Raw genomic sequence first — 10,372 nt, forward strand, 5'->3', positions numbered from 1 at the left:
GCAGGACTTACAGAGAGGTAGTCACTCCCCAGATAAAAGAAAAAGACAGATGGGTGACAGGGGAGAGAAAGGGAACCGGCAGGCAGTGCAGGGATCCCCTGTGGCCATTCCCCTCAACAATAAGTTTACCGTTTTGCATACTGTTGGGGGGTATGACTTACCAGGGGAACGCAGTGGGGCAACTGCTGCTCAGAAGGGTAGGGGGAAGAGGAGCAGAGCAGTAGTCATTGGGGACTCGATAGTTAGGGGACAGATAGGAAGTTCTGTGGGGACGAGAGAGACCCACGGTTGGTAAGTTGCCTCCCGGCTTCCAGGGTCCGTGATGTCTCTTATCATGTTTTGGGGTTCCTTCGGGGGTAGGGAGAGCAACCCCAAGTCGTGGTCCACATTGGCACCAACGACATAGGTCGGAAGAGAGATGGGGACTTGAGGCAGAAAATCATGGAGCTAGGGTGGAAGCTTAGAGCTCGGACAAACAGAGTTGTTTTCTTTGGTTTGCTGCCCGTGCCACGTGCTAGTGAGGTGAGGAATAGGGAGAGAAAGGAGTTGATCACGTGGCTACAGGGATGGTGTAGGAGGGAGGGTTTCGGGTTTTTGGATAATTGGAGCTCTTTCTGGGGTAGGTGGGACCTCTCCATGCAGGATGGTATTCATCTAAACCAGAGGGGTACAAATATCCTGAGTGGGAAATTCACTAAAGCTATTAAGGTGGATTTAAGTTAATACAGCAGGGGGATGGGAACCAAAATTGTAGGGCATGTACAGAAGAGAATGAGAGTAGGGAGTTCCAAAATCAAGTATCTGACACTGGCAAGCGAGAACCTGGTTTGAAGTGTCTGTACTTCAACGCGAGGAGCATCCAAAATAAAGTGGGTGAACTGGCAGCGTGGGTTGGTACCTGGGACTTCGATGTTGTGGCCATTACGGAGACATGGATAGAGCAGGGAGAGGAATGGCTGTTGCAGGTTCCGGGATTCAGATGTTTCTGTAAGAACAGAGAAGTTGGTAAAAGAGGGGGAGATGTGACATTGTTGATCAGGGACAAAATTACAGTTGTAGAAAGGATGTTTGGGGACTCGTTAACTGAGGTAGTATAGGCTGAGGTTAGAAACAGGAAAGGAGAAGTCACCATGCTGGGAGTTTCCTCTCGGCCCCCAAATATTCCCAGAGATGTAGAGGAAAGAATAGCAAAGACGATTCTCGATAGGAGTGAGAGAGGCAGGGTAGTTGTCATGGGGGACTTCAACTATCAAACGTTTGACAGGGATCACAACTCTACGAGTACTTTAGATGGGTCAGATTTTGTCCAGTGTGTGCAGGAGGGCTTCCTGACACAGTATGTAGACAGGCCAACAAGGGACAAAGCCACTTTAGATTTAGTACTGGGCAACGAGATTTGGAAGCAGGTGAGCACTTTGGAGTCAGCGATCACAATTCTGTCAGGTTTACTTTAGTGATGGAAAGGGATAGGTGTACTCCACCAAGCAAGTGTTACAGCTGGGGGAAGGGAAATTACGATGCAATTAGGAAAGATTTAGGAAGCATAGAATGGGGAAGGAAACTGCTGGGGATGAACACATTAAAAATGTGGAGCTTATTCAAGGAAAAGCTCCTGTGTGTCCTAGGTAAGTATGTACCTGTCAGACAGGGGGGAAGATATAGAACGCATGAGCTGTGGTTTACTAAGGAAGTGGAATCCCTGGTCAAGAAGAAGAAGAAGGCTTATGTTGGGACAAAATGTGAAAACTCAGGGCGCTTGAGGGTCACAAGGAAATCAGGAAAGACCTAAAAAGAGAGCTCAGAAAAACCAGGAGGAGACATGAGAAGTTGTTGGCGGATAGGATCAGGGTTAATCCTAAGGCTTTCCATAGGTATGTCAGAGTTAATTTAGGGCCAATCAAGGATAATACTGGAAAGTTGTGTGTGGAGTCAGAGGAGATGGGAAAGCACTAAATATTTTTCGACAGTGTTCACTATAGAAAATGAAAATGTTGGCGAGGAAATACTTGCATCTAGACTAGAAGAGATTGAGGTTTACAAGGAAGAGGTATTAGAAATACTGAAGAGTGTGAAAATACACAAGTCCGCTGGGCCGGATGGGGTCTATCCTAGTATCCTCTAGGCAGCAAGGGAAGAGATTGCCAGCTTTGGCATTGATCTTCAAATCATTATTGTCTACAGAAATAGTGCCTGAGGACTGGAGGATAGCAAATGTGGTTCCCTTTTTCATAAACCCTAGACAACCCTAGTAATTACAGACCAGTGAGTCTCACTTCAGTTGTTGGTAAAGTGTTGGAAAAAGTTGTAAGAGATAGGATTTATAACCATCTAGAAAAGAATAATCTGGTCAGGGACAGTTAGAACGGTTTTGTGAAAGGTAGGTCGTGGCTAACGAATCTTATTGATTTTTTTTGAGAAAGCGACCACACAGGTAGATGAGAGTAAACAGGTTGATGTGGCGGAAATGAATTTCAGCAAGGCGTTCGATAAGGATCCACACAGTCGGCTATTGTACAAAATGCAGAGGAATGGAATTACGGGAGACATAGCAGTTTGGATCAGTAATTGGCTTGCTGAAAGAAAACAGAGGTTTGTCATTGATGGAACATGTTCATCTTGGTGTCCAGTTACTAGCGGCGTACCGCAAGTGTTGGTGTTGGGTCCACTGCTGTTCGTCATTTTTATAAATGACCTGGATGAGGGCTCAGAAAGGTGCGTTAGTAAATTTGTGGAGGACACTAAGGTCGGTGGATTTGTAGATAGTGACGAAGGATGAAGTAGGTTGCAGAGAGTTATGATGGATAGCTGGGCTGACAGGTGGCAAATGGAGTTTAATGTGGACAAGTATGAGGTGTTACACTTTGGACAGAGTAATCGGAATGCGAAGTACTGGGCTAATGGTAAGATTTTTGGGAGTGCAGATGAGCAGGGAGATCTCGGTGTCCATGTACACAGATCCCTGAAAATTGCCACCCAGACTGACAGGGTTGTTAAGAAAGGCATAGTGTTTTGGCCTTTATTAATAGAGGGATTGAGTTCCGGAAACAGGAGGTTATGCTGCAGCTGTACAAAGCTCTGGTACGGCCACACTTGGAGTATTGTGTACAGTTCTGGTCACCGCATTATACGAAGGATGTAGAAGCTTTGGAAAGGGTTCAGAGGAGATTTACTAGGATGTTGCCTGGTATGGAAGGAATGTCTTACGAGGAAATGATGAGGGCCTTGAGGATGTTCTCGTTCGAGAGAAGAAGGTTGAGAGGTGACTTAATAGAGACATACAAGATAATCAGAGGGTAAGATAGGGTGGACAGGGAGCGCCTTTTTCCAAGTATGGGGACGGCAAACATGAGTGGACACAACTTTAAAGTAAGGGGAGATAGGTATAAGACAGATGTCAGAGGTAGTTTCTTTACTAAGGGAGTAGTAAGGGTATGGAATGCTTTGCCTGCAACCGTGATAGATTCGCCAATTTAAGTGCATTTAAGCCGTCATTGGACAGGCATATGGACGTAAATGGAACAGTGTAGATGGGATGGGCTTCAGATTAGTATGACAGGGTAGCGCAACATCGAGGGCCGAAGGGCCTGTACTGCGCTGTAATGTTCTATGTTCTATTTATGAATATCAGATACAAACCTTGATTTTCTACCTGTTCTACAGATCTGTTGCAGAGGAAGAATTGGGAATTCCAGTCTCTTGTTTTTCATATTTTGGTGAATTTACAGCGTGATGCAGTTGAGGTCTTTTTATGAGGAAGTCAGAAATAATATTTTGGACATGGAGGTGAATTCTGCTTTTACACTCCACCCCTCTGCATGTATTATTCATAAGACTTGTATATCATTAATTTTGGAATAGGTTTTGGCACTGTGCACTGCGACAGTTCAATTTGATGTGGGCCTGCAGCTTATTCTGTAATAAATTTGCTGCAATAGTCAGATCTGAAGATTTTTCTTTTCATCTGCAGGATGGACACAGGCTCGTTCATTAAGTTTGTTTGAAAGAGCTGGAGGGATGAGGATAAAGATAAAATTAATTTCTACATTAAAAACACACTATAGAAGATCAATTCACATTCTCATTTCTACGTTGGATTGGAAGCAAATTAAAAGAACAAGGACCCATCGTTCTGAATATTGTTTTAGAAAGTGACATCATGTTGCAATAATGCATTGCGGACAAAGAAAATGTTGTCTGCATTTGATGGAGATACAGAAATGCAGAGTGAATGTACAATATACACAAGAATCAAGTGTTAATAAAAAAGTATGAAAAATCTTTTCTTAATTTTCAAACGAAACCAGATCCCAATTTTCCTTAACAGTGATGTTTGATTGTCCATCAATCTCACTTTTCCAACTATATGCTTTTCCTGCTACTGATGCGCCTTCTGACACACATCATCCTCCCTTCCTACTCGTTCCTTACCCTTCTATTTTCCTTGCATTGCCCATTCTGATACTACATACCCTTCCACTGACCATCTCCCTTTACACTTCTTGCACTGTATGTCACACCACTTCCCCTGACCCTCCATTTCCCTTTTTGCTCTCACACTAGATGCTGGAATCTGCTGATTTATGTGCTACTACTGGTCATCAGTGAATGATGAGTTTGTAATGATCAATGTCAATAACAACAGACAATAGGATGTTTGCCACTGTTTGATGCACCGTGAACAGGATAGTTTTGTTCACTGTTGGTACAGACTGGAGCTTCTTCCTGTCCTTATGTCACAATGTTTAACAAAACCGCCTCATCACCAACAGGACAAAAAACGTCTGTCAGAATCGGAAGGCCAGGTATCAATTTTCTTTTGAATATTGTGAGGACCTTGTTCTAACAAACAGTGTTTGTGTCTTTTGCTCTTTATTCTTTCAAGTGATCTTCCCATGTAATTTGAGGTGAGATCAGAGTGACTTCCCTTTCAATCGAAGCAGGACTTGACTGAGGGTGGAATCAAGGACCTTGAGCAAAACTGTGATTAATGGGAATTAGAGAACATTCTGCAGTGGTAATGGGAACAATGGGAAAAGCAGTCTCTGCAAGTTATCTTCCAAGTTGCATGTCATATTGACGAGAAACTAATTTGCTCTTCCTTCACAAGTATTTGTTAAAAATCTTAGAATGTCCCTACAACAGCTCTGTGTGGATTTGCATTACTTGTATTGAAGAGATTCAAGTAGGCAGCTCTCTGGTGACTTTTCCAGAATTACTGGTGACGACAAATAAACTCTGCCCTTGCTAGTGCCTTCCAAAACCCTGGATAAATATGTCCTGTTAAAGAAAAAAAAACAGGAAATTTTATGTTTGCACACTCTTATCTAAAGTTTCGGGAAAGTAAGACCTTCCTGGATGAGTATGATGCCAGTGACATCAGGAGCATGACAAGACATTGATAACAATTGGAATCGTTAATTCAGTTAGTTATTTACAGATAATTGATTGTGTGATGTCAGTGCCACGGAGTTCAAAATTTTCATTATGCGTAATGGTAGTCATTCTCATATTTTAATTTTTTCATTCAGAAGCCATAATCAAATACTCGAGAGCCAACAGAAATGGCAGCTACACTGTTCCCTTTCAGATCAGATGAATATCCACAGTCCAAAAGACTAAGTAAGTTGAAAATGTTGTAAAACCTTAACAGGTTCTGAGCAGAGAGAAACAGATTTAACTTATTGAGTCGAATATGAGTTTTTCCCAATAGGGCAATATCAGGCTTAATATTTTAACTCTGTTTCTCTCTCCAGATACTGGCTCATTTGCAGTGTTTTGCCACTGTTTTCTGTTTATATTACAGATTTGCATTTTCCCCAGTATTCCCTAGCACAGTGATTCATTGGGGGAAGCAGGGTGGGAGTGGCATGGTGTATCATTGGTTAGCACGACTGTCTCACAGTAGCAGGGGCCTGTTTCGCTTCCATACTCAAGACTATTTGTATTGAGTTTTCACATTCTCCCCCGACTGCAAGTGTTTCCTCCAGGTGCGCCAGATTCCTCCCACAGTCTAAAGACTTTCAGTGGATTGACCATGCTAAATTGCCCATCTAACACAATTTTGAATAAATGCAAACACACAGGTACCACAGACCTGTGGGGAAGAGAATTCGAACTCAAACGGTCCTGAGAGAGTTTGTCTTTATCCCTGTTCCTACCGAGGTTGGAGAGTCATTGTACCTTTTTCTTGTCCCACTCCTCCATAGGTCATGACAAATTATCAGTGTAACCAAGTGTGTGATATGGCAAATGATATCAGTCCCAGACTGTGTTAAGTACAGTGTTAGGAACATGTCAGACATGTTTCTTAAATTTGTAAAAATAATTAATCTAAAACAAAAGCAAAGTTACTCAAAAAATGATGGAAAGATAAATGACATATAGTTTGGACATTGACGGTACGTGTATCATTCTTTATTTTCCTATAAATCTGAGACACACACACATACGTCAGAAAGTAAACAGAAGAAAAATACAAACTCTGCAGAATATTAGTTTGGAAGACTTATGTCCAGATAATAGTTAATTTCATGGCAAAAGGAAAATTGAGGTGGTCTTAATTGTTATTCTGTCTCACAGATGCTGATGGCAATAGGGTTTCTTCCTGGAATAGTTGGACTTGGCTGAATTCCCCTCTCTGCTGGCATTGGGGAGATTCCAATGAATCCTTAAAAGGAACGCTCCATCAGCGGGAAAGATGCCTGATAAATTTTCTGCTCTCTGTTAAAAAGGCATACGGTGTGTTAGGTTTCATTTGTCGAGCGATTAAGTTAAGGAGCCGCAATGTGATGTTGCAACTATACAAAACGCTGGTGCAACCACATTTGGAATACTGTGTACAGTTCTGGTCCCCATATTACAGGAAGGATGTGGAATCATTGGAAAAGGTGCAGAGGAGATTTATCAGGATGTTGCCTGGTCTGGAGCGAAGGTCTTATGTGGATAGGCTGAGAGGGGGTTTGATAGAGGCGTACAGTATGATCAGAGGATTAGATAGGGTAGACAGTGAAAGTCTTTTTCCGAGGATGAAGATGTCAGCTTGTACGAGGGGGCATAATTACACTTTTAGTTGTGATAGATTTAAGACAGATGTCAGATGCAGGTTCCTTACGCAGAGAGTGGTAAGGGCATGGAATGCCCTACCTGCTAATGTAGTCAGCTCAGCCGCATTAGGGAAATTTAAATTCTTAGATAAGCACATGGGTGATTTTGCGATAGTGTAGGGGGACGAGCTGAGAATAGTTCACAGGTCGGAACAACATTGAGGGCCGAAGGGCCTGTTAGGGCCTAACATTGTTCCATGTTCTATGTTCTATATGTTATTGTCGAGATGAACAAGTAAAGTGATGGATAAATGGCTGTGGCTGTTCAGACAAGTTACATTTTCTTCCTCTCTGAGCTGAAACATATAATAATGTTACCTGAACACCAACGTGAACCAAGTAATGTCTGGTTAAACATTCCGCTGATTGCATACTCCATCCCTGTTACCTGCTCCATTTAGGAGTGATTTGTAATTTATCATTTGAAAGCATTTTATATGTGGTTTCATAATTATTGTACAATGAATGCATGTCTTCAAAGTACTGTGCTAAAATGAATATATTGTTTTATTAAATTAAATCCTTAGTTTTATTCTCTCATTCTTTAGCTACGCCCAGTACACTCTCCTCGGGGCCTTTTATGGTTCAATGTGAACATCTCGTATTCTCAGGCCTGAAGTGCCCTGACCTTGTAGAAGCCATGAGGGGCATGAATATGATTATTTTCCAAGGTCGGAGGAGTCCAAACCAGCGGGCATAGATTTAAGGTGAGGGGCCAAGATTAAAAAGATACCTGAACGGGTAACTTTTTTACACAGAGGGTAGTGTGTGTACGGAATGAGATGGCAACGAAAGTGATGGAGGTTGGCACAATTACAACATTTAAGAGGCAATTGATGGGTATGTGAATAAGAATCATTTAGAGGATTATGGGTCTAATTCTGGCAAAGATTACTACATCAGATTGGAATATCTGGTTGGTGCAGATAAGCTGGACTGAAGGGTCTGTTTCCGTGCTGTAATGACACTATGATTCCATCAGGCCTTCATCTAGCAAAGACTAAAGTGAAACATCAGTGAAAAGTTTCTAAAACCATTACGTATTTTTCTTTCAGTTTAGGAGTTCATTACTAGACACAATACATCAGATGTAGTCTCAGCATTGTCATGTTCAAATGCAGTAATACATCCTAATGATTATACCCAATAGAATTTACATAAAACAGCAAGATTCGATACCCTTTTCCAATTATTGGCTGAATCTGCTGACTAGGTTTATGTGGCTCATGTACTGGAATGAACTAATCCTTCTGTACCAATGAGTTCTGCAGTTTTCTCCCCATTTAAGTATGTTACTGTTATTTTCTCTGTTCAACAAAACACTGACTTCTCTTAACCCACATTATACTGTTTTCTGCCAAGGTTTTGATCACTAACCTCCCCTGTCTGTATCCCATTGCAGAGTCTCCATGTCCAGTTAAATTACTCTCTTGGTGAATGAGCTAACTGAGCTCCAAGCCAATCAGTCCTCTTATCCATGTCATTGGCATAGATTCTAAATAGTTGATAATCTCACACTGATCCCCGAGGAACTCCACACAGTTACAACTTTACAAACTGAACATCCCGAATGGTTATTCCCCGATAGTTAACTGGGTTTCCCCTATTGTTGGGTAGCAAGCTAGAAAGGTTGGATGGCCTCATCCTACACTGTGTAATGTACTTAGTAGGCTGAATGATTTCGATCTATTCATGTGTAAATCCTTAGAGGGCAGAATGGTCTCCTCCTGTCTCATTATAACGATACTAACTGGCTAAATGTGATCTTTCTTTACCTCTGTAACATTACAGAGTCCTTGAGAGAACAACACATGGGTTAGGAGCAGCAGTTGGCCATTCAGTCCCTTGAGCCTGCTGCACCATTCAGAATGTGTATTGATGATGTGATTGTAACTAAACATCACTTTCATGTCTGTTCCCAATAAACATGGGTCTCCAGTTCATCAGAGTTCTATGGAACTCAACCTTGAGTGTTTTCTGTAACCCAGTTTTCACTGCTCCTTCGGAATGAGAACACCACAGATTACACAACCCTAAAGAGAAAGAAGCATCCCTGTCTGAGTCTGAAATGGAAAGGTCCTTATTCTCAAAATGTGTTCCCCTCAAACCAATCACCACTCTTTTGATATATAAGGAATCGACAATTAGAAACAGATATCGACCACTCAGCCCCTCAAACCTGTCCACATTCCCACTAACTCTCCTAAACCAAATACTTATCAAATTCAGTTTCCACTGACCTCACGGAAAGACAATTCCAGGAAAGATCATATAAGCAATGAACACTGGAACAGAATCAGGCCATTCAGCCCATCTTTTCTGCCATGATATTTGACCATGGCTAAAATATTTCTGAACCCCATTCTCCTGCCTTCTCCGATTAACCAATTTATAATTTTCATTTGGTTATAAAATTATAACCAATTTTATAGCTTATTCATTTAAAAATGTATATGTCTCTGTATTAAAGATCGTGTGTGCCGATATATGGGGTTATGTTTGTGTGGAAATGTCCATATCTACGTGCGTATCTCTGTGAGCATGTGTTATGTGTGTTAGTGTCAGTATCTCAGTTTGTGTGCACCTCTGTCTGCATCTCTGTGCAAAGTTGTTTTTGAAATAAATATATTGAACTTGGAATCAAAATCTTCCTCCTCCTCTCTCTCCGTCTGTCCCTGTTGTTCATGGAGTTTATAGAATCGCTACAGTGTGGAAACAGGCCCTTCTACCCAACAGGTCCACACTGACCCTTCGAAGAGTAACCGAAAGAGACCTGTTCAAATGTTATTTGCCTGAGGGTGGACACGAGCCCGGGTGCCTGGTGCTGGGAGGCAGCAGTGCTCGCCTCTGAGTTTCGTGATTAGATTCATACAATACCTCCCTCTGCTGGACTACCCACACCACTGCATCGGTGCCACAGTTTTTAACTCTGAGAAGATAATAAATCCTTTGTTGTAAATCTGTCAAATTGCATGACTGTTTGATTTTTCAAATAACATCTTTGGAATCACAGAACAGTTTTGTCTGATACTAAGCGATGTTGTTCCTGCGTCATTACCACCACTACTGGGCCTTTTTCAGGACTTCTCAATACTTTCTCACGTAACTTTTAAGCATTGCAAGTCACAGAACGAGAAATAAATTCATCTAATCTTCTGATAAAATGGTTCACTCAGAGGTGAGCATTTTCATTCTGAAAGGCCGAAGTATATTTACAACCCTACACCTACCAGCATTGTGTGTGTGTGTGTGTGTGTGTGTGTGTGTGT

The 10,372-nt window shown here is 41.8% G+C and overlaps 2 long non-coding RNA genes across 2 annotated transcripts in view; one reads left to right on the top strand and one right to left on the bottom strand.

The window, feature by feature from the left end:
- Positions 1-10,372, bottom strand: part of LOC122552116 — a 766,770-nt gene that overhangs the window by 444,688 nt on the left and 311,710 nt on the right. The gene's annotated exons all lie outside the window — the stretch shown is intronic.
- LOC122552115 overlaps positions 4,019-10,372 on the top strand; it is an 8,048-nt gene continuing 1,694 nt past the window's right edge. Inside the window, exons 1-3 of the long non-coding RNA XR_006312300.1 lie at positions 4,019-4,266; positions 5,529-5,619; positions 7,652-7,810. This is a non-coding gene — a long non-coding RNA (uncharacterized LOC122552115). The remainder of the gene's footprint in view (positions 4,267-5,528; positions 5,620-7,651; positions 7,811-10,372) is intronic.

Source organism: Chiloscyllium plagiosum, chromosome 8 (genome assembly GCF_004010195.1).
Source record: "Chiloscyllium plagiosum isolate BGI_BamShark_2017 chromosome 8, ASM401019v2, whole genome shotgun sequence".
Lineage (NCBI taxonomy): Eukaryota > Metazoa > Chordata > Chondrichthyes > Orectolobiformes > Hemiscylliidae > Chiloscyllium > Chiloscyllium plagiosum.